Below are 24,570 nucleotides of genomic sequence, written 5' to 3'. Positions count from 1 at the left end.
CAATCATTATGTATACAATGCCAAGCCCTCAAACATCCCAAACCCCCTACAGGAGCCATTTAGGGTTACGTTTCTTGCCCAATGACACTTAAGCAATAGCTCACGACAGGCCGTGGTATATGGCCATTATATCACAGTTAAGGGGCGTGGTTCGGCCCGACGCGAAGCGAAGCAGTTTGCTTTTCTGCCCAACTGTATACTGTTTATCTCAGACGCGGAGGGATACTGACTTGTTGTGAAAAGTAACTTACAATTCTACCCGTGGTATACGCTCAGTATATCACGGCTAAGAACCAATCAGATTGCTTGATTTGACTTGTCCGTTTTATAATTCCCTATAACGACTGCAGGGGCTGGGAATCGAACCGCTGACCCTCTGTTTGGTATACACCCGTTTCACCCCTGAGGTTTTCACTTGCCGTGCAGTTACAGCCACCAGATGGTGCCGTAGTATAAAACACCACCAATGAAGTCTGAAGTTATGCATGTAAAGGAAATTGGTAATCACTAGTTACAAAACAATGTCATTCAATCCAAAAGTGTTACATGGACAGTGTCCTGAGTATTCTGAGTGCAGCAGTTTGAAACACGTCACACTGAGCTGCCTGCCTGAATCAGGTTCAGTCTGACACAGGAAACCGTGCTGCGTTAGCATTTCTGCCCTTCTAAAATGCATGTTGCTGATTAAATATGACATGTATAAATACTGAGTAATTACTGTATTATGATGCAGTGAGGCTTGGCAGCAGGGAGGCAGCAGCTCCGAGTTTCATTGTCTTCTCACGCTTGCTTTTTGTTTCTTTCATTGATGGTAAAGCAAACACAATGGTGCTAATCTGAAGGAAAATACATAGAACCAAAACTCGATCCAAACTACTTTATTTGTAGAGCCAGGGATAGGTACATGAATGTTCAGCATTCACATACAGATAGTGGACCAGGAGGACAATTGTTAGTCAAACACTCTCATATCATCAACATGCATATTGTTACAGCAAAGTGGACAGTGCACATAAAAGGTCAAATATAAATAAAGGGGCAACTGTCAATAAAAAATAATAATTGAAAATCAAATAGTACACATCCAAGTAGCAGCAATATCAAAGAAAGTAAACAAAAGTCCTGTAGTTACAGCCAGTAATAACCTTAATATATTGTTAAATGTATAAATATATATATTGCAGTTTTATTTCGACAGTCTTAGGTAGTGAGTTAGCAGAAGTAATAATAATATTAAATGTTAAGAGATATATTGTGTGACAGATAAACCATAAGCCTAATTATGAAAAATCAATGTGGACTGATATCACCACAGCAGTCATTCTTCATAACTTTGGAATGGAGGGTCCAATAATCTATCAACCATGGTCCACAGAGAGGTTTGTGGCCGACCTGAACTCGCCAGTCTTGGTCCTGAGTTGCTATGGCCTTCTGTTTTCAAAAATCGTGACACTTAGAATTATTTCACATTTTACAATGGAGGGTCAATGGCAGTTATATGAAAGAAAGCAGCTAGAAACGCCCAACTAGGTGCACTTAAGCAGTGTGATAAGACAATCATGCACACCAAATATGGTGACTGTATATACTCTTATAGTTAGGAGTTATATGATGATCATCCCTTTTTCGCTATAATGGGTGTCAATGACAGCTATAGCAAAGGAAGAGGCTAGAGGTGCCAAATATGGTATACTTGAGAGGAAGGAGGAAACCATCACAGATGCCAAATGTCATGACTAGCATCCACAGTTAACCATAACCCTAACCCTAAACCAATGACATGGCCACCCTTAACACCTCACTCAGTTCTAGCTTTATTCTTTCTAGTGGAGGTGACCCGGGTAATCACATAGAGCTAGGGTTGGGCATGAATTAGCTAATTTACCAGATAAAGATCACTCAACTAAACATATTTACATTTCTGGCTCCTCAGCATTGAGGTTATCATGCGTGCCACAGGTACCTCCAGCAGCACATTTGTTCCCCATCAGGGGTCACACTCACTGATAATGTAATGTCCTGCTCAGCCTGAGGCGGCTCACCTGCAGCTCCACTGAGGCCGCTCCACACACATCACACGGGAACATGTTCTATTTAGAGGCTGGGTGATGTATGGAAGCAGGTCTGAGGTGTGACTGACACACAGGAAGCGGCAGCACATAATCCACATCATACCCAGGGCTCGGAGCTGTCTTTAATCCCCTATCAGAGGACCTTTATTACATACTGCCTTGTTGGAAGAAAATGTTTTGCAGATTAGAAGTAAAAGGAACACAGGTTGGCAAAAAGATTGCATTAATTGTGCTGTCACTTGTAAATGGCAATACTTAAGCACTTTATTGAGTACACATTAAAGCTTAATAATAAAAAGCTAATAAGAGAGAAATGGCTTGGGAATGTGTCATAGTAATTCATTCAAAAAGGACATTGATTTTTGTATAATAACTACAGTAATAAATGGGGCGAAGCCTGCGAGCTAGTTCCGGCAGTCAACTCAAGCACTTATGCTGCATTCATACATAACGCCCCTTGCCACTCTACAACCAACCAAACAGAGTCTCCTTAATATGCCGCTCTATTTAACCTGCCAGATCTCTCTCCATGCATTGCTTGCTGCTGCTATTGCTGCAGCTACTTCCACGTCGCTGCTGCTTGTCTGCCCCACCACCACTCCAGCTTCCACCCCAGCTTCCACCTGTAGGCTCGGGGGGGTAGTTATTTAATCATCACTCATGGTGCTATGTATATCTGTGGAGTGATGAGGCCCGAGCCTAGACACCAAACTCAACTATGCTGCTTCTAATAAACATGTTAAAGAAACACGTGAGTTGTCTGACTGAAGTAAAGTTCTTGGCAATAAGTCTTGCAGTAATATTCTTTTCAATATCTTTAATTGTGAATTCATCGTTGAAAAACACAAGGGTAATATTAGCTCAGAATATTAAATATGAACATGTTAATGGTTTGCTAGTAGCCTACACTTTCATTTGCTTCATTTGGAAAACCCAATACAATTTACTAACACACAACAAAGTGATAACGTCTAACCCTTTCGTCCACTGGGACCGCTTTGTATAAATAAATAAGTCTAATATTTAGTAATGAGCCATAGAGAAATATCTTAATGAGTTAGGCCTGTTGACTGACCTGGTCTTAATATTAGGATCAATATGTATCTATAAATGGCTAAAAACAAACTACTTCACGGTCGCATGACTTTATGTCGCCGCTAAGCTAAAGGCTGCTAATGTTCGGCGTATTGACGTCTAGTAGTCTTATTTATAAGCTCTTTAGCAACCAGTGTTTTTTAAGACATGTAAAAGATTTAGAAGTTCACCAGTGGGGAATTTTCTGATGTATATTTATGTCTTAGAAAAAGATGTGACAATCTCTTCAGCTTATTTTAGGCATCCAAACAAAAACTCAGTTCACAACCAACAGGAAGTACTAAAATGCTGACTAAATGTTCTGTTTAAAAATCATTAACGCAACACTCTATAAACCTGGAAACCTGGTTAAATAATACAAATTATAAAAATAACAAAATTATAACAATAATAAAAAAATGCCTACCCCCTGTTCTTTTTATAACAATACACCCAAAAAAGGTGTCCCATCTTTGAGAGTACTTCGCTAAAACGTTGTCTTTTGACATCACTAATTACAAATGTTCATAGTTTATTTAGATCTACATGTTTATAATATGGTAATGTTATGGCTATAAAACAGTCACATAAATATTCTTGAAGCAGGCAGGGAACACGCCTCAGTAAACAGGACTGCTCACTTGACTGCTCCTGGAGAAGTGAATATTTACTGAGCATGTGCAGGGGGGTCTCAGAGGTCTGGCTGCTGGAGAAATTGATCAGTGGATGCAGAGGGATCCGATTAGTTTTATTGGCATGTCATATACTGTCAGCATCCTCTCTGATCACTGGAGCAGGAGGAGACTGCTCATCCAGTTGAATAATGCTGCTGAAAACACACACTATGATCATTTACTGAATATACACACACAGGGAGTCTAGAAAATGCTTTAAAATATATAAGATTCCATATCAGCATACTGCAGTGACATACAGAAAGCTCATTAAGCTTGACAGATAAAAGGAATAACATTATAACTATAAAAAATGAGTTTAATGTATAATATGTAATATCACATGCCAAGGATCAAGTGCAGCAGAAACACCAAAGCATATTTTATGATACATGGTTTGCAAGAATGGATTGCTTTTACAGGTGGCTGCTGGTCATCTATTCTGCAAACAGGTTTATAAATCCCAGAGGCCTGCTGAGTTCTCCCACTAACTGTTAACAACCTCACACATGTTCAAAACGTATCCATCAAAGCATACATGTGTAGGCCTATATATATATATATATATATATATATATATACATAAATGTCTACAAACATTTAAAACACATTACACACCTGTTTACCCTGCAGTTTATACATGTTACTAGAGAGTAATGCAAGACTACTAAAACCTGGAGATGAGTCAGCATTTGATCACTTCTGGTTCCCTTGTTTCAAACTCAACGGAATTTTAAACGGGTTTTTGGTTAGATGTCTGGAATAAGGTCTGTGGTTAACACAAGCTTAAAAGAGTTTCACGTTTTCTTCTTTGACATAAAATATGTCAGTAAACACCTCACTGGTGAATGTCTGAAGCTTTTACGTTTCATAATGACAGCGGTTGCTCAAAAGTAACTAAATGAGACTACTAAACTTAATCAAGCCGAACATTAGCCACCTTTAGCTTAGCGCTGGTGACGTGAAGTCTGTGCTGTAGTTTGTTTATAGTCTGACGTTAGCCTATACTCCTGTTGATTGCGTTAATGTTTTTGACTTATTTGTATACACCGCTTTGTCGGAAGGAGCCGCAGAACTGATCCTGTCACTGCCAAACTGCTACACTGTTATTATCGTGCATATGACAATAACTTGAACACATTTTGCATGTGGCATGATGCTACTGATGGCCAACAGTGTGTGAGGTGGCAGCCTCTGCCTCTATGAATGTGTGTACATGGGTGAATGCTGACTTGTATTATGTAAAAGTGCTTTGAGGGGTCGTAAAGACTGGAAAAATACTATATTAATACTGTCCACTAAATACAGTCCATTCACTTTGGTTGTGTTAAAGCAATGTAGCAGGATAATATAAATGTGATCATAAATAGAAAGCCATCAGCAGCACACACTCCTAACCTATCCCAGAGTCTGTCACTCACATCCTGTGATCCAGTGATTGGAGGTGATTAGGATTTTCTTTGGATGGGGGATTGGAATTCCCCTTGTGTGGGCACTGTCACCATGGCAACTGGCAGGGCAGCGGTTGCCTACAGCCGGGTCTGTGGAATCCCTGCGTGATGCAAACACTAACATACTCTGTACAAAGGGAACAGCATCTTGCATCCAAAAGCCTTTTAACCTTTTCATTTGAAGACTAAGGTGCAGGGGTTTGGAATATGTCAAGGCTTTTATAGAGCATATATAAAAATACAACAGTCGTCGACCAACATGCTTTACAAAGAGCTTTTTAAAAACACAGACATTTTCCATAAAGAAAACATAAACGAAGATAAGAGATAAGTAAATTACTAGAGGCATAGAATAAAAAATAAAAACATAACACAAAAGTATAGTGCAGATTTATATACCAATTGGTCAAGAATGTGTTCATGAAGACATGTAATAGGCAATTTATTTATATAGAACTTTTAAACCCAAGGCAATTCCAAATGCTTTACACAAACTATAAAAGCATTATGAAAAAGAAACACAATAATATTACATTTGAATAAATTTTTTTTAAATCATTAAAAGAAAGCATTGTACAATTTAAAAACTGAATAATACAGGTATAAAATAAGAATAAAGGTGACAGTGCAGTGTAAGATATTAATAGTTATTTGATTTAATAAAAAGCAGAAGGAGAAAGAAAAAGAAGTGGGAGTCGCAGCAGACCTGCGTAGTTCTGCGAGTTTGTTCCAGATATATGGAGCATAACAACTCAACGATAAAAAGAGATAGTAGATTACATTACATGTCACTTGTTAGACGCTTTTATCCAAAGCGACTTACATACTCAATACTGTGGGCAATCCCCACAGGAGCAATTTGGGGTGAAGTGTCTCAGGGACACAACGACATGCTGACTGCAGTGGGGTTTTGAACCTGCTTTGGAAGACTTTCACAGTTTAGGGACAATTACCATGGTTCCTAACTGTCCGTGTATGGGGAGCAGTGTTACCAGATCTGAGGGGTTGGGAGGGTGGAATGGGGGATCAGCACTTCTGAGATGTAATCTGGTGCCAGTCTTATAAATAAACAAATTAGAAATAATCCTAAAATAAATGTTGCTCTTCACTGGTAGCCATCCTTCCTTTTAATGTCTCTACGCAGGGTTGACCTGTCAGTATTTCTGTCTTTTGCCACTGATCTGATCCAGCCTCGCTATCAGTGGCTCTCTCTCCATCTCCTCAGTCTTTCTCTTGGACTTTCTCGGCATGATGGCTTTTCCACAATGTTTAAAACATTAAAACAAATCAGTTGTGTAAAACTACACTGAAATAGCATATTATACTACAGAGACTTAACTTAACCCCAGTGCCTCATGGGGGGGTCAATTGAACCACTGGCTGAAGTTACCCCCCAGCATGTGGCTCACTTTGCCCCACAGACACTTTTTGCTAATCTTTAGCCAAATGATTCACATGGTTTTACACCTTGCAAAATAACCAACGTGTATGATACATATTTTCAGACCTGGATACATTTGTTTCGACATAACAGTAATTATACCTGACATGTTAAACATTTACTTTGACAAGCAAAACATGGTTTATTGTAAAAAAAAAACACATTTACAACTTTACAATGTGCTACTCTCCATCACAGCCAAATATAAATGATGGGTGCTTCTTGAATTTATGATCACATGACAACAAATGTGCACAGTTCCCTAGATAAAGGGGGTGGGTCAACTTACTCACTGGCTCATCTTACCCCACTCTCCCCTACTGTTTTTCTAAAAGGGCAAAAATGTGTCCCAATGTAAAGTTTGGCAAAATGTTCTCATAACGGTTAAAAATGTGAGTGTGAAACACTGGACACTACTCACAGTCCATGGTCGCCATCTTGGCTACGTAACAAATTGCGGTAAACACAGCAATTTTGTATAACTATACAAATACAAGTTATACATGTTTTGTCTATTTAAGTCATGTAGAACTAAACTTGTGTCATAAAGAAGACGTTGTTACCTTATAGGGTTAATAAAGCAGTCTGTAATATTTGGTACTGCAAACAATAGTTAGCTAGCTAGCTAACAGTGGCTATCGTCACTGCCTGTGAGGGTACAGCAGCCATGTTCAATTTGGGGCGACACTACAAGGTTTAATAATTTACCACATGCAGAGTACTAATAGAAGTATATCTGAATTGATACTCAGGAAGTACAGGAAGAGGAAAATAACAAAAAGTGTGATTTCCTGAATCTAAATATGGCAAAAAAATCATCTGTAACCCTAAGAAGAGCTTACTTGGTGCTATGGTACATCCTAAAACCTGACTAATGTATCCAGGATACTGAAATTGTCCAAAAAGAAAATTGAGTTGAGAGAAAACTACTATTTGAAGGTTTTTGTATAAAAATGAGAGCTTTGAGATTGGCAGGTAATTGTTAGGACCATACAGATCTAAATTGATCAGAGGGTAAATGACAGCATGTTTCAAGTTGAGAACTCGAGGACGGCCTGGCAGTGAGCGGGTAATAAACCTTAAAAGCTGTCCTGCGTTTAGGAAGTAAGTGGAAAATGTAATAGGCCAATGATCATTTAAAGAATAGCCTGGTGCTTAGTGTGTGTCAGAGTGAGAGTGACAGTGGAGGACAGCTGTGGATAATGGGAGCAGAGAGGAAATGAGCAGTTAGGTGGCCAAGTGGTAGAAATATACAGTGTAGGTTTCAGCTTGTCTCACTAAACACTAAACACTGCAGCTACTCAAGAGCCAAGTAAAGATCTTGTGTCTGGCTTCCAACTGCTGGGCCAAGACGTCTAGCATCGACGTCGCCCTGGAGGCAAAACACAATCTCCCCTGAAGCAGGTAAAGTTGAAACTGCCTTCACATGATACCCAATATGCTCTTTGCTCAAATAAACTACAGCAGAAATCTAGAGTTTCGATTTTCTTTACTTCCTCTAAGAAAAAGGACAGTCTGTGTCTTCAGGCCTCCACAGAGCGGACGAAAAGCGTAATCAATGTGACCCTGTCAGTCAATACCATAGACTGTTTATTGTCAATACATGTACGTCTGTCAGAAACACTTCATCACAGATACACTATGATGCTAATGAGGCTAACGTCAATTGTCAAGTTTTTAGTGTTGAAAGTCAAAGTAGTAAATATACAGTTTGTACTGCGTTGACAGAAATAAAACACTGACAAGCCAAGGGAATCCTAGTATAGGTGTAATCCTGCTGCCGGCCCCTCCTCCACCGGCATCCTGACCGGACATCAATCCTCTATCCATTTAAATTGAACCATGAATCCACGCCGCTCATCGATCTCCAATAACATTGTGGAAGTAAGTGTTTGCCTGACTGACTATCCTAATTGGGCTCATTGTAGATAAAAAAAGGCGCGGTATTATACATTTTATGATGTGATTGGCCCAAACTTCTGAATCTGCATTTACCACCAGTCAAATGACAGCAGATGTTTTCACCCAAAAATGGTCGCGGCCTTGCATAGAGGGAAAGTATCCTGAAATGTTGCTCTCATCTATTGTTGCCCCCCCTGATAGCTTTAGCCGCTTCATGCAGCTGGTATCTGATTACACGTTGAAAGGTCAGCAGCAGTTGAGGTAATAGTTGATATCATTTTAAACTTCAGCTTGGTGACAATTTAGTGCGTTGCACCTAATCCTTCCATAGGAACAACAGCAGAGCCAGAGCAGAGTATTGTACTGCTGATCATAAAAAGGCTTTTATTCATTTCTGGAGGATATCAAAAAATATCTCTTACTAGTAAGAATGCGAGTTCTTGATATCAAAAATGCAATTCTTACTCGTAATAATGTTTATTTCTGATATCAAAAATAGAATTTTAACTAGTTAGAATGCAAATTCTTGATATCACAAATTCAATTGCAACTAGTTGTTATGTGTATTTCTGATATCAGAAATGCGATTTTAACTAGTGAGATTTGCATCGTTTTTCTCATTAATTTCAATGGGAGTTGGAATTTGAACTAGTTCAAATGCCAATTGCTGATATCAGTAATTAATTTGTTACTAGTTAGGACCCGAGCACGGAGTGCTAGGACCCAACGGCGTCCTAGCACAAAGTGCGAGGAATCTATTGTTATTGTAGGAATTCTTATTATTATTCGCCATCTTTCCTGCTTTTGAGGCCTTTAGGACGCTCCAAAAGTTGTATAATTTTGCACGGACGCCAGGACCGGTAAAAATTGACTCCATGCAACACATGGAGTCAATGGGTTCAAATTGTCCAACATGCTCGCTCGCGCCACCTATATGTAAATCATTTTGAAAAAGATTACATAGTCGCACCGTAACTCCGAATGACCTGAAATGTTGCACACATATCCGGGTGGACAAATAATCCTCTTGGAACCCTAAGCTCCGCCTACCTTTTTGTTGTTGTAATTAGCATAATGTTCAAAACAGTTAAATATTCACTTAAATTTCAATTTTTAGTTTTTCAACACTAAACTTCGTATACAGCATCGGTGAAGGGTCAGACACATTACCGTAGAAAATGAGCATGTTCAGACGATAAATATTGCCGCCATGAATCAAAACGTACTCGCAAAAAGGCGGGGCTTAGAAAGAAATGCTCATAACTCATCAACAATGTATCCATTCACCACAGACTTTGGTGAATAGTTTCAGTCTGTCTTGGGGAATAGGTACACCAAAGCATTTTCATTTTGGACTATAGGGGGCGCCAAAAACACCACCTATTTATAACTCAAGAACGGATGGACGAAAGAATGTTTTTTGGCGCGTCTGCTTGACGCCGGGACGACCGGCCGCCCTCCCCGACAGGCGCACGGACGCGAGGGCCCGCTCATCACTGCGCGCACTTCTGTAACCGCAGTTTTAATTACAATTACATTTGAACTAGTAAAAATACAAATTTCTGATATCAAGAATTCAATTTCAACTAGTCGAAAGGATTTTGAACTCGTTCAAATTGTATTTCTGATATAACAATTGGCATTTTGACTAGTTGAAATTGAATTCCTGATATCAAAAAAAGGATTTTGAACTAGTTCAAATTGTATTTCTGATATCAACAATTGAATTACTGATATCAGACTCCCATTGATATGAATGAGAAAAACGATGCAAATCTCACTAGTTAAAATGACATTTCTGATATCAACAATACACATTACAGTTACAATTGAATTTCTGATATCAAGAATTCGCATTCTAACTAGTTAAAATTAATGTTTGATATCAGAAATAAACATTATTACTTGTAAGAATTGAATTTTTGATATCAAGAATTTGCATTCTTAGTAGTAAGAATTGATTTTTTGATATCCTCCAGAAATGAATAAAAGCTAAATCAGCTTGCCAAAAGCTTTAGAGTGTGTTTGTGTAAGAGAGTGGCACTGAAGGACAGCTGTGGGTGGTCGGAACAGGGAGGAAATGAGCTGTTACGCGTCCTAGTAAATTGTGTACTAGCCTTGAAGAGAGTACAATGTCGTCGGCCTTAGAGGGAAAACAGATTCTCACCTGAAGCAGGATTGGTTACTGAATAGCCTTAGGTAAGATGGTGCATTTGTATTGTGACGGCATCTCTATCTTACCAATATTCCATGTATATCTTTTGTCTTGTTGTGTCTGCATCACACTAATTCAAGCATGTTTCATTGGGTCTGAAGATTACTAAGAGACGGTGTGATGGAAATTCTTTCCAGAGCAATAACACAAAGAGGCTGCTGGAAGCTGGAACTGACGTCTTACAATACTGAAGGTTAATTGAAAAGCTTGGCCAAGGAGACACAGTGTGTGTGGACAACCTCTCTACAAAGCCTTTAGTGCTCTGGTCGTCACTGGAGTGAAGAGGAAAAAAGCCATCAAGAACATTTGAGAGGCAGCAAAGAAAGTCTTGAAAAGGTTCTGGATCTTGAGAGGAGGTCCAAGGGGAGGGGGGAATGCTGCCTTAATAGCCGCGTTCACACCGGAGTACTTTTCACCGTACTTTTCGCGTTTAGTTCCGTTAGTACCCCTTATGTCGCGTTCACACCAAAAATCGTACTTCATCTCGGGAACTTTTACCCCCATTTTTAGAGCCTGCTCAGAGATCGTACTTTCCTGTGGGTGAAAAGTGCCCCAGTGCTGATTGGCTGGGTGAATTGCAAACCACGCCCGTACAACTGTGAAAATGTTGTGTGGAGACGCCATTGTTTTCCTCGCTACAAAAACCCAACGCACCGACGGAGCGTTGGGTTTGTTTTTTGTTTTTGAAAGCAGTTATGGCAAGCATCAAGAAATGATGAGGAGGTGTCGGCGCTTCTGGAGATCTACGCCGAGGACGCGACCCAGGAAATTCAGTAGCTTTCACTCGACCTGGGAATCGTGCACAGCCCCACCGGCTAAAAATAAAGAAACTCAGGCAGGACTACAAACGGCGGATTCAGTGGCCAACGATGACGACCACGACGAAGGTAAAATCAACTACATGCACTGGGGTTTTAATCTGCACAATAATGGTCTCAGATGTACTTTTATTTGCTCAGTAGATCAAGCTAGCCATGCTAGGCTGAATAGGCTAACACCGGCCCCGAGCTAGCTACATCTAGCTAGCTAGATATTCTCGGCCGCTATGAAAACGTTTTGACTTGTGAATAACTGTGCAGTGTTTCTGTAATTTGCTTCACTAACTCATGGCACTAATCGTCTGTTTCAGGCGAGGATGGACAACTCTCGGGATTGGAAACAAGCGAGCTTTGCATTCTAGATCACAGCGCTTGGTCGTCCTCCTTACCAGCAACCAAACGCAAAGGTACACACACTGTAACTTTGTCTTGAAAGAACGTTACGCATCGAACTGATGTTCACAATCATGTTTATTTCCTTCTTGGTACAATTATGAAACAGCGTGAAAACGTATTCGCCTAGACCGGCATTTACGTTCGCGCCTTTTTACTCTCTCACAAACATTGTAAACATCCGGGCTAGAGGTCACATGACTTCCGGTAAGAAAACTTGCCTCAACAACATTAAACAAAGTTCAAGCATACATGAAGCACTCTTCAAAAAGGAACAATCCTCCGTGTTTGAACCTCTTAAATCGCTGCATAGCCGATTTATTTGGACTGGATTATCCCAGAGAGGCTAAACATTCTTTATAACACAGTTTCAGATTTGTGAAACCTTTAATTCTATTTGTGAAAATACAAAAAAGAGAGATTTTAGTGCTTTTTCGCATCCTGGCCACATTAGACCAGGTCCTGATCTAAAACCACTATACCTAGACTCATCAAATCTGGACTGGATTATCCCAGAGGGTCTAAACATTCTTTATAACACAGTTTCAGATTTGTGAAACCTTAATTCTATTTGTGAAAATACAAAAAAGGGAGATTTCAGTGCTTTTTTTACATGTAGACCACATTAGACCAGGTCCTGATCTAAAACCACTATACCTAGACTCATCAAATCTGGACTGGATTATCCCAGAGAGTCAAAAGATTCTTTATAACACAGTTTCAGATTTGTGAAACCTTAATTCTATTTGTGAAAATACCAAAAAAACATTCCTAGTATGTTGTAAAACTACATGGCGACTAAACAGATCTTGTATCTTGCTTATTTTCCCCTCTTAGGAAAGCGGACACGGGATGCGAATTTCTTTGACACCGCCCAGGCGTTGGAGGACCGGCGTGCCGTGGTGAATGAGTCGCTCCACGGGGATCAGATGGTGCTGTTCACCAAGGCCCAGGAAACGGAGGACAAGATGCTCACCAGTTCATTTTATGTTATTGTTATTACTGTTATTATATAGTCTTGATACAACTGACACTTTATTTTATATTGATAATGTTAATTTACATGTACAACTTCTATTTTATTTACATTGAAAATGTGAACTTCTATTTACTGTTAAACAGTATCTTGCTTATTTCTCCTGACACTTTATCTTTAGTGACCTGTGTAGCATCCTATACATCACATGTAAGTGATTATTCTGATACCATCATGTTTCATCGGTTATAAACTGGCAAAGCTTTATTTGTCATTTATTTATCATCAATGTTGCAACCTTGTGGAGGAATGGCAGGGGCACATACACAAATATGATAATTTATATAATTTTAAATATTATTTGACCTAAAACTAAATGTTTTTATGATTGTCCTCTGAGGAGGACATGGGGATTTGCAAACTTTTAATTCCCCCCCCCCCATTTTACACAACACAAAATGGAGTCCACTATGGGCCGAAACTAACATGTATGTTTCCATAGTGTTTATGGCAGACGGATGCAGTGGGTCTCAGGAAGATAAATAATAACGGTGGGTTTGCTGCTGAGCCTATTTACTGTGCATACAACACACCCGGCACAGTTTATTGTTATTATATTGCCACACTGTACACTATTGTAATGTTGCCTGTCTTGACTGGAAAATAAAAGAGAAACAAAAGCACTGTACAAAAGATCAGCTTTATTGTCAAAATGTTTACAATTTACACGCTGTTCAGATGCCTCATAAAGCTGGGTCGCCGGTAAGGCAGTCCATTCGTCCCTGTACTCATTACTTTCACAAAGGTTATGTAATATGCAACATGCTGCCACCTGGAATGTGATCTTGTAGTCGTTTCTTTTCATCAAGCATCGCCACCTGCCCTTCAGTCTGCCAAAAGCGTTCTCCACCACCACTCGTGCTCGGCTTGTTTTGTTATTGTACGCAAGTTGCTCAGGCTGCATTAACTCAGTTACAAAGCTGTATAACATGAGCACAAACAGCACAACTTCAGTCGACTCCATCTCCATCATGTCTGAGGTCGGAAGGTAAACAACAGACGCCTAATGTACAGCGAGTGGGTGGGCGTCGCAGTATACGCGGGAAGTTTTTCTTCTTCTTCTCTTGTTTTGCAGCGGATTGCAAACAACTTTAAGGTGCATACCGCCACCTACTGTACTCGCCGTGAAGTGGTTTGTGGCCTGCCAGTAAAGCCAAAGCAGAAGAAGAAGAAGTGACGTCAGCGGCTCATTTGCGTAATCTTCCCTCAGGGAAAAGTACTCCGGTGTGAACGCGATCTGTACTAAGTGCCCTGGGGTTAAAAGCGCCGGGGCTCTTAGTGCCGGAACTAAGTACAGGAAAGTACTTGGTGTGAACGCGGCTAATGCCTGAGCTAGGGGTCTGATGTCAAGGACCAGAGACACCCAATGGCATCTGGTTACATGACGATGTATCCAGGAGCATCGACATGATGTATCTTATTAATCATTGAATATACTAATAGATAGGAAATAGCTTGAACATTACTTGACGGGGTGTGGTCAACAACATCTTAATCTTCAGTGCAGTTGATTAGCAGAGTTTGATGTTGTGTCTGGACAACCAGACCAAAGATCTGAACCTGCTTGCTCCTTTTTAAACAGTCCCAGACCTGCTGTTTCATCTTCCCCTAACACTCGCAATGTTTTGACATCTCTTTCTATTTTGAAACTTGCCCCTCCCATTGTTGCATTGATTTTCTGTTTTCTAGCACCTCATCAACTCTTCTAGCTAGTCACCTTCCCCTGCCTAGCGCCATGCTGTTCTTTCCTAACTCAGAACTCTCAACTCTTCAAACCATGGGCCTTCTGTTCCTTGAATGTACCCTAACACACACACCAACACACACATCTCCCTACTCCTGCATACAGGCCATTGGGTTGTTTGGTGCTCACCAGGGTTTGATTTAAAGATTTCACAACAGCCCAAACGAACAACACTCAACAGGTAATTAGACCAGATTTATTCAACGAAAAAACATGAGGTTTAGATTTCACTCCACTTTTGTATCAGCAGAGAGACAGATGCCCTTAATTGCAAACAAACTGTGGGTCAAATATCTTACAAAAAAATAACAGGATGGCTTGAGTTGCAAAAATAGATTGGAAACAGTGGAAGACAAAAGCCTATACACGTTAATCCCCTCCCCCTTGACCAATCAACTTTTAAACAATGAATTAGCATGGTTATACAACATTTTTAAGGCCAGTTCTTCAAGTAATTAAACACAACATATGAGTCATCATATCCTACTCAATTACTTAAAGTTAAACCCAAAACACTGGACCCAGGAACCCTTGCTCGTCAAGTGGATCGATTCCTCCCAGCAGATATTCTGACTTCTTACCGTTTTACCTTGCGTCACTGGCCATGATTCATCTCTGCTCCTGCTGTGAGTCATAACAGCTCCTCTCATAGTGCATGTGAGCGGGCTCTGACCATGATGCTCTGCACACTCGTATGCTATTCATGGCCATTGTGGCCGTCTCGTCTGCTTCCATGGAAACCGAGCTGCTGTGATGAGGAATGGAGAATGAACGTGACAAGAAGTAATCCATGTTTAGTGCAGGACAGGCACGCACGCTGTATCCTCGCCTCGTAACTCACACTGCTCTGACATATTCAGCACAGGAAATATATGACCTTATTTCACTCCCAGCAGCATGTCTTTGAATGCATCTCAATCAACACAAGATAACATGGTGCCATGTTCTTCATCATACATCCTGCTTCCTCAGTGTTCTCTGTTGATATGTGTAGCTGGACATTTCTGGACTCTATGTGTATTCTCTTACCCAAATTGTGTTTACTGTTAAAAAATAGGATGATATGATATGAGGGAATTTTTCAATCTGCACTTCTGACCCCTAAACGTCCAGGAGCGACGCTTGGTCAGGGTCCTATGGCGTGCAGTTGTGACGCGCCGAGTCTCCTTCAGCTTCATAAACGGATGCAAAGAGCTTTCAACTGATTGCAATGTATTCTCATCGGCGGCGGTATTTGACGCTTAGGGAAGCACGGCATCGGTCCATGTCGGCGGCAGTTAAAGGCAATGTGAGCGTCCATTCCCATTGGATAACGGAGGATTTTACACCCGGAAGTAAGTATTCTCCTTAATGTCGATTGATTTGACAGTGATATCTGCACTACTCATCAACTCAAAAACACCAGATTATCCTTGTTAATTACGCAACATTGATTGGTTTAAATTGTGTACAATGCTTTTGTATTTTCCCCCTTTGATTCGGAGAAACAAATATTTTTTCGGAGTTTAGGATGGCAGAAGACACTACACTACCCAGAATCCTCAGCTATCGTTTGGGACTACACCATGTGCTTTGCTCGACAAACCCCGGAATCCTGGACGTTCAGGGAGTGAGACTGTGTTGTCTGACCCTGTTCGTCTTGACTACAACTCTGGCTTCTTGTAAAAATACAAATCTGTGTGTTTTCAATGTTCCTCCCAGGGCCTCATACCTACGGTGGCCCTGAAGTGCAAGTCAAAACAGCATTTCAGAAAACGCTGCAGCATTTCAGGAAACACCACAGCATTTCAGAAAACACCACAGCATTTCAGAAAACGCTACAGCATTTCAGGAAACACCACAGCATTTCAGAAAACGCTACAGCATTTCAGAAAACGCTACAGCATTTCAGGAAACACCACAGCATTTCAGAAAACGCTACAGCATTTCAGGAAACACCACAGCATTTCAGAAAACGCTGCAGCATTTCAGGAAACACCACAGCATTTCAGAAAACACCGCAGCATTTCAGAAAACGCTACAGCATTTCAGGAAACACCACAGCATTTCAGAAAACGCTACAGCATTTCAGAAAACGCTACAGCATTTCAGGAAACACCACAGCATTTCAGAAAACGCTACAGCATTTCAGGAAACACCACAGCATTTCAGAAAACGCTACAGCATTTCAGGAAACACCACAGCATTTCAGAAAACGCTACAGCATTTCAGAAAATGCTACAGGATTTCAGGAAACACCACAGCATTTCAGAAAACGCTACAGGATTTCAGGAAACACCACAGCATTTCAGAAAACGCTACAGGATTTCAGGAAACACCACATTTTCTGAAATACCGTACATACCAGAACATTTTCATATTTTTATCATACACTTCTCTTTTACCTTTTTCCGTGAATGTTCCAAGTCATACCCACCAAACAAAAATTCTTGTTTTATTAAATCAACATTTATTGAGAAATGGTAAGAAAAGAAGCATTCAACATCATGTATTTTACCCAATTCAACCCCAATCCCCCCCCCCCCCCGCTTTTCTTTTCTTTCTTGCATCCTAGTCCCTCCCACCAAAGATACAGTAAGAGGAACCATGCTACAAGAGGAAAATAGGAAATGTGTTTTTTGGAAGAATTAGACGCCCTTTCTTCTGAACAATTGAACGCGCCTCAGTTTCTGATGTTGATGAACTTATTAATGGAGGTTGTATCTGCACACGTCTGATGTTCTATTACTATGAAGAATACACATCACTGCTAGAGCAGCATCAGTCTGTTACCTGTTTCTCAAACACCGGCATGATCAACACCCTGCCCTCTGTAGTTATTCTGTGTCCTGCTCAGAAGGGACATTCTCTGCAGACAGAATGTGTTTGTATTATTTATTCATTTGTTTGTGTCTGTATTTATTGCAATCTCCTTTCCTTTTATAAAGGATGGCCCAGTGTGTCCTTAGCTAAAGGAGATAATAAAGGAAGATGCTTGTTCAGAAGTATTCATACTGTAATTCCCCTCTGTATAATGTGTGCTACACAGGACATATACTTGCAGGGCAAATGCTTGTGTGGTAGTATTCATATAGCACTATATGTTCCACAGTGATGACCTGGTCTGCTATCTCCCACTCCTGTGCAATACAAACAATTTAATTGCAATCCTGTAATTATATACAAACTAATCAGTTTCCTAGCAAACAGATCATTAAAATGGTAGGAGAACACAATGAGCGGAAGTAATGTCAGACATGACCAACCTGGTCTCACCAGAATGCGTGACTCCACCACGACTCCTTAACACCGCAGTGCGTGGTGGAGTCACGAACTTTGCTACATTGCAACAACCCCAATGTAAAGTGAATGAGGCTCCTTTGTCGTGGTGCACACACGCATTTCTACAACGTCCAGCAGTGAGCTTTTATTCTATAAAACGTTTTTAAAATCTACTTTATAGCTTGTAGTAACTCACAGGAGGCTTCTTTTATTTTATTTGTATTCATAATAATTTTTATTTTTCGTCAGAATGTATTATGGTGCATTAGTTACGAATTTTTGTTCTCAAAAAACAGTGCATTGTGTGTAATACAACTGTGATTTTGATTAAATTAGTTATTAGATAATTATATTCCTATTTGATCATGTCCCCTTTATTGTATTACGGAGGCAAAGAGCAATGTGAGCGTCCATTCCCATTGGATAACGGAGGATTTTACACCCGGAAGTAAGTATTCTCCTTACTGTCGATTGATTTTACAGTGATATCTGCACTACTCATCAACTCAAAAACACCAGATTATCCTTGTTAATTACACAACATTGATTGGTTTAAATTGTGTACAATGCTTTTGTAATTTTCCCCTTCGATTCGGAGAAACACATATTTGTTCAGAGTTTAGGATGGCCGAAGACACTACACTACCCAGAATCCTCAGCTATTGTTCCGCTTTGCCTCAAGCTCTGTGATTGGTTGACCTCCAACTGCATTCCATATGAGAAAAAAAAACGTTTCGTAAAAGATAAAATCATACTTTATTCAGCAGTGCTTGCTTTACTCTTTGAAAGTCATCACATGAATGCATTGTAATAAATGGTTCGGCTGCATTAAATATTACACATCTGTCGTAGTTCTTTATTTATCTACAGAGATCGGGCCTCAGAATAGACCGGAAACTATTCTTTTACCGTTCTGTTTTAATTTCACAATAAAGTTAGTAGTAATATTTTGTTTTGATATTATTGTTTTTTATTAACTACTAGACCGCTGGGTCATGTTAAGACCATCTTTTCTGTGTTGCTGTGGGTTTTTTACATCGCTTTTGTGTTACAAATATCAAAACAATAACAGAATATATCCGTCGTAAACTAAACCAGAAACAGCACTATATTTTATTTTATTAACACTGTAAACTTGACAGCTTTTTAACCCGCACCTCCTACTGGTTAAAGCACGTTATTACACGTTTAGAGTAATTGCAATGCAGGTAGATTGTGTTGCTTTTTAATGACTGTTTTAAAATGCCTTTTTCTTAATGTCTTTCATTTTTGTAAAGCACTTTTGAATGTGTTATATTTGATGAAAACATTTAAATATTAAGAGTACATACTCTTAATATAGTGGGAAAGTGGAAGGTCAATGATATAAATATAGAATAGAAAATATCAAGAAGATACTGTAAGTGATCTCTATAATAAAACAGTTTAGTGCCTGATAGGAGGATGTGCAAAACAGACAAACTAATAAGGCTTTATTTAAACATTAAAGAATACTTTAGGTTAAGGTCTTCTTTTAAATAAGAAAAAAGCTTTGGGGGTATCTACAGATATTAAGCCTGACAAAGTACTTAACGTCTAATATATTGCATGGTTTGTTTTGGAACTTGACAATCAACTTTCCTGCAATGTTAACTATGTTGAAGCACTTATTTTAACTGATATTATACATATTAATTATACTCTTATAAGACGTATGTAGATAGTATAAGAAATGTGCAGAATATGTTTAATGGTGGAGGTACACAGATATCGATAGATGTCTTGTAATGCACTGTTGAGGAACCTGTGACCCAAGTTTTTCATTCATTGCATAACTACACCGTAGTTATGTATATGATATGTCAACAAACCTTAGAAAATCTTGAAATCTTGAAAGGGATGTGCAAAATAGTAATTATATACAGTTTTTAATTAACTATTAGTAGAGAATAACGAGTAATGAATATACCTTATAGGGATCTGCAGATAAATATTTAGTCTTCTCAAGCACCCACTACCAATCTGGCTGCTACTTAGAAATTATTTGTCTAATATATCATATTCCAATCACTTGTATAGAGACTCTTATTGCACTATTTCACTTTTTACTATTTTACTATTTTTCTTTTTGTATTTACTTGCACTATTTTGTCTGTGTATCTGTTTTATTGGGTTGCACTGTTGGAGGAGCCTGTGACCTAAGGGGGGAGGGGGGGGGGGGGGGGGGGGCGTTCTAAGCACATGGTGTAGTCCCATAGCTGAGGATTCTGGGTAGTGTAGTGTCTTCTGCCATCCAAACACTCCGAAAAAATATTTGTTTCTCCGAATCGAAAGGGGAAAATACAAAAGCATTGTACACAATTTAAACCAATCAATGTTGTGTAATTAACAAGGATAATCTGGTGTTTTTGAGTTGATGAGTAGTGCAGATATCACTGTAAAATCAATCGACAGTAAGGAGAATACTTACTTCCGGGTGTAAAATCCTCCGTTATCCAATGGGAATGGACGCTCACATTGCTCTCTGCCTCCGTAATACAATAAAGGGGACATGATCAAATAGGAATATAATTATCTTTTAAATAACGTTAACTAAAGGGAACAATCTATTTGACACAGCTGAAGCTCTGGCCTTCCTTAAAAACTAACTAATTTAATAAAAATCACAGTTGTATTACACACAATGCACTGTTTTTTGAGAACAAAAATTGGTAAATAATGCACCATAATACATTCTGACGAAAAATAAAAATGATTATGAATACAAATAAAATAAAAGAAGCCTCCCGTGAGTTACTACAAGCTATAAAGTAGATTTAAAAAACGTTTTATAGAATAAAAGCTCACTGCTGGACGTTGTAGAAATCCGTGTGTGCACCACGACAAAGGAGCCTCATTCACTTTACATTGGGGTTGCCGACACGTAAATGTAGCAGAGTGCGTGACTCCACCACGCACTGCGGTGTTAAGGAGTCGTGGTGGAGTCACGCATTCTGGTGAGACCAGGTTGGACATGACACCCTAGTATAATTTTAGAATAAAATGGGAAACAAGATTTTCATTGCCATTTCTACACTGTAGCTTATGTGCAAATTACATAAAAAACTTTGATCAGGTCAACAAAAGCCAGAATCTTGACACAATATTTATTTTGTATGTATTAGTTGTGTTTTTTAATGCTTTGATTCCTAAATGGCTCTAGCAAACAGGACACATTGAATAAGACAGTGTTCCAACTACACACGGATACAAAATTGATACTGATTTTCTTCCAGAAAGTTTCTGACCTTAAGTCATGCTGAATCACAGTGAAGACAAACATAAGCGCATTATATTCTCCAAGGTTAAAACTCCAATAGCACCTACAGTTATATACTACAATTTATGACTCCTGTATTAATTTCCAGTAGTAGTATTCAGAGTCCCATGTGTATTTGAAGTGACATCTGTCCTTGTTTGATATTAACTGTCAGTGACACTCTGAGTGAGTGCATGCATCAGTGAGACGAGTGAGACAACCCAACAGGGACTGCAGAATCACGCTTTGAATAGAGAGAGTAGGGAGGGTCCAGCTGAGGCCTTCCACACACACCTCATCACACTGAGTGCTGCTTCCTCCCCCGACACATCTGGCAGCACAATGAGGCCGACAGCATCATTTAACTAAGTTATGAAACAAATACTCTTGAACAAAACATACAAATTACTGATGCACTGAAAGATATTAGCACCTTTTTAGAAAAATACAAATGCTTTTCTTTCCTAAAAGCCAAATAAATTGTAAACAGACTTCTTAAATGTTGTAAAACCATAAATATATGCAGGGGTGCACATAACTTTTTTAGTGAGTTACTCAGATGAGTACCAAGAGACAGCGTTTGGTACTCACCCCACACGAAGCGTGGTCCTCCTCAGTGTCTCCTTCACTGTCCTCAATTTACACTTCTTGCATGCTAGATGATGAAGATGATGAAGATGCACCTCCCTGTCTCTTTTTAAGCCTCCGATTTGCTTTCTCCAAAACTTGTTGCCAAAACTGTGAAGTCCTTGCATTTCCTGAGGCCAAGTTGAAGGATCAAATACTAAGAAATGATCACATGACTTGAAGTCATATCTGATTTCAAATGTGGGAAGTAACAAAGCACACTTATTTACTCAAGTACAATTTTGAGATACTTGTAGTTGACTTGAGTATTTCTATTTTATGCTACTTTGTACTTCTACTTTTACTCCACTACATGTATTTAATACCTTTAGTTACTTTACAGATGTGGATGAATGATGTGAAATCTAATCAAGTGTTAAATCAGACTTTAGTTCCACCTGGAGTAAATTCACAAGCTACCCTGCAGTAAACAAAGTCATTCAAACTAGCTGCTCCTTTACCAGCTTTGAGAACACTTTCATGATCAATCATTATAAAACATATCATATATATTATTCTGAAATGGACCAATCTGCACAATGACTACTTTTACTGTCTCTACTTTCACTATATTTTGATAATACTTTTCTAATTTTACTTGAGTAACATTTTGAATGCAGGACTTTTACTGTAACAGAGTATTCCTACACAAGATCTGAGTACTTCTTCCACCTCTGTCTGATTTCAAACTCTTCCATAACACCCTGAGTAAGTTTGCAGCTGTGTGTTTCACTCCACTTTGGTGTAAATAAAACTGCAGCAGCTTGACCACAGAGCGTGAACGTTGTGATCAGATGATTTTGCGCAGTTCTCCAGTGTGTGCGCGGGGCACAGAATGTGCACAGGGGAGTCTCCCACCGCAGCCAGTTGGCGGACTTTTGGCACAATTCTGTTGTTTATACCGACGTTAACCCTGTCTGTGCACACGGCGACCAACTCTGTCGTCCAGTGATCTAAGCCTCTGCCTCCTGGAAAGCTTCACAGGTCCGTCGGTTATGTCCTGCGCGGCTCACCCAGCTCCAGTTCAATCAGTCATAGAAAGATTTTTTGCAGGGAGCGAAACGGCAACGTAGCTGCTTAATGTCTTTGGGTTTTTTGACATGCCTAGTCGTTTACTCCATTGAGTGTTGACAAGAAACACGTGTAGACGAAATATGTGTTTTGTTTTGATGTTTTGAGGTACGCAAAGGCGCGTAGTGACACAAGTGACGTTACGCAATTCAGATTTGTGCCGCGCATGCGTACCTGCGTACCAGTTATGTGAATATATGTGCCTTGTGTAATAGCAGTGTAGGGAGTTATAATCTTCAATGTAAGGCAGGAGCCAAGCCTTTAGAGGTTGGCCCAGAGTGGGTAACGCCCCTATTGCACCTGCTTCCTGAGACAACCCCCCCCCCAGAACTGAGGAACCGTCCAGGGCTGGCCCACCATCATTTGTGTCACTTCTGCGTACCATGGCGCCAAGCGGCGACCTGGGGCTACCAGGATGACTGACAACAGCTCCCGTCTCACCCTCTCCAGGAGGGGGAGAATGAGACGCAGCGGTGGAAAGGCGTAGAGCAGCTTTCTTGGCCATGGCTCATGTGCAAACGCGTCCACCCCCAAGGGTGGATTGTCCTGCCGAGCCAGGGAAAACCATAGGGTACAGTGGTTGTTGCGCCGGTTGGCGAACAGGTCCACCTCCGCTTTCCCGAACTGGGCCCAGATCTGCTTCACCAGCCCCGGGATGTGGAGGGCCTTCAGAGATAACACATTCTCTGAGGCCCACAACCACAGGTTCTCCGCTGTGCCCAACAAGGCGGCGGAGCGGACTCCGCCCTGCCTGTTGATGTAAGCCACTGTGGTGCGGTTGTCGCTCCTCACCAGCACATGTCTGCCCTGTAGTAAGGGTTTGAAGTGCTGTAGGACCAGTACTACTGCCCGTAGCTCTAGGAGGTTGATGTGCCGAGTTTCTGTCAGAGGCCAGCCACCACCTATAGCTCTCTTTAGGCAGGTCCCCCCCCATCCTGTCACGGATGGATCTGTGAATACCGTGACGTAAGAGGTCACCCGCCCCAGTGGAGTTCCCCTCAGCAGATGCTTTGGGGACCCCCAGTATCGGAGGTTGCCCTCCACTGAGGGGGGGATGGTCACCAGACGTCGTTTGTGCCTCTTGGGATCTAAACGAAGGCCGGCAAACCACCTCTGCAGGCGACGCATGTGCAGTAACCCCAGCGGTACCACGAGGTGAGCAGCCGCCATGAGACCCAGAGTCTGCATGATGGTTGCGGCTGTCACCGTTGCCCCCCGTCACAGTCTGCAAACTGCCTGAAGCAGGGATGCCTGTCTGCTCTCTGACAGGGTGGCACGTAGTCTGCCTGCATCGAGCAAAATCCCCAGATACTCCAACTGCTGGTGAGGTATGGGACTGCTCTTCTTCCAATTGACCGCAAACCCCAACTTGGTTAGGTGTAGGATAAATTGGGCTGTGTGGGACATTGCCCATTCCCTCGACCTGGCCATGACTATGAGGTCGTCCAGATAAAAGAAAACCCTCATGCCATGGTCGCGAAGTGGCTGAAGCACACAGCTCTCGCCGCCGGGAC

The sequence above is a fragment of the Trematomus bernacchii genome, unplaced genomic scaffold (genome assembly GCF_902827165.1).
Source record: "Trematomus bernacchii unplaced genomic scaffold, fTreBer1.1, whole genome shotgun sequence".
Taxonomy (NCBI): Eukaryota; Metazoa; Chordata; class Actinopteri; order Perciformes; family Nototheniidae; genus Trematomus; species Trematomus bernacchii.
This window is presented reverse-complemented; position numbering follows the sequence as displayed.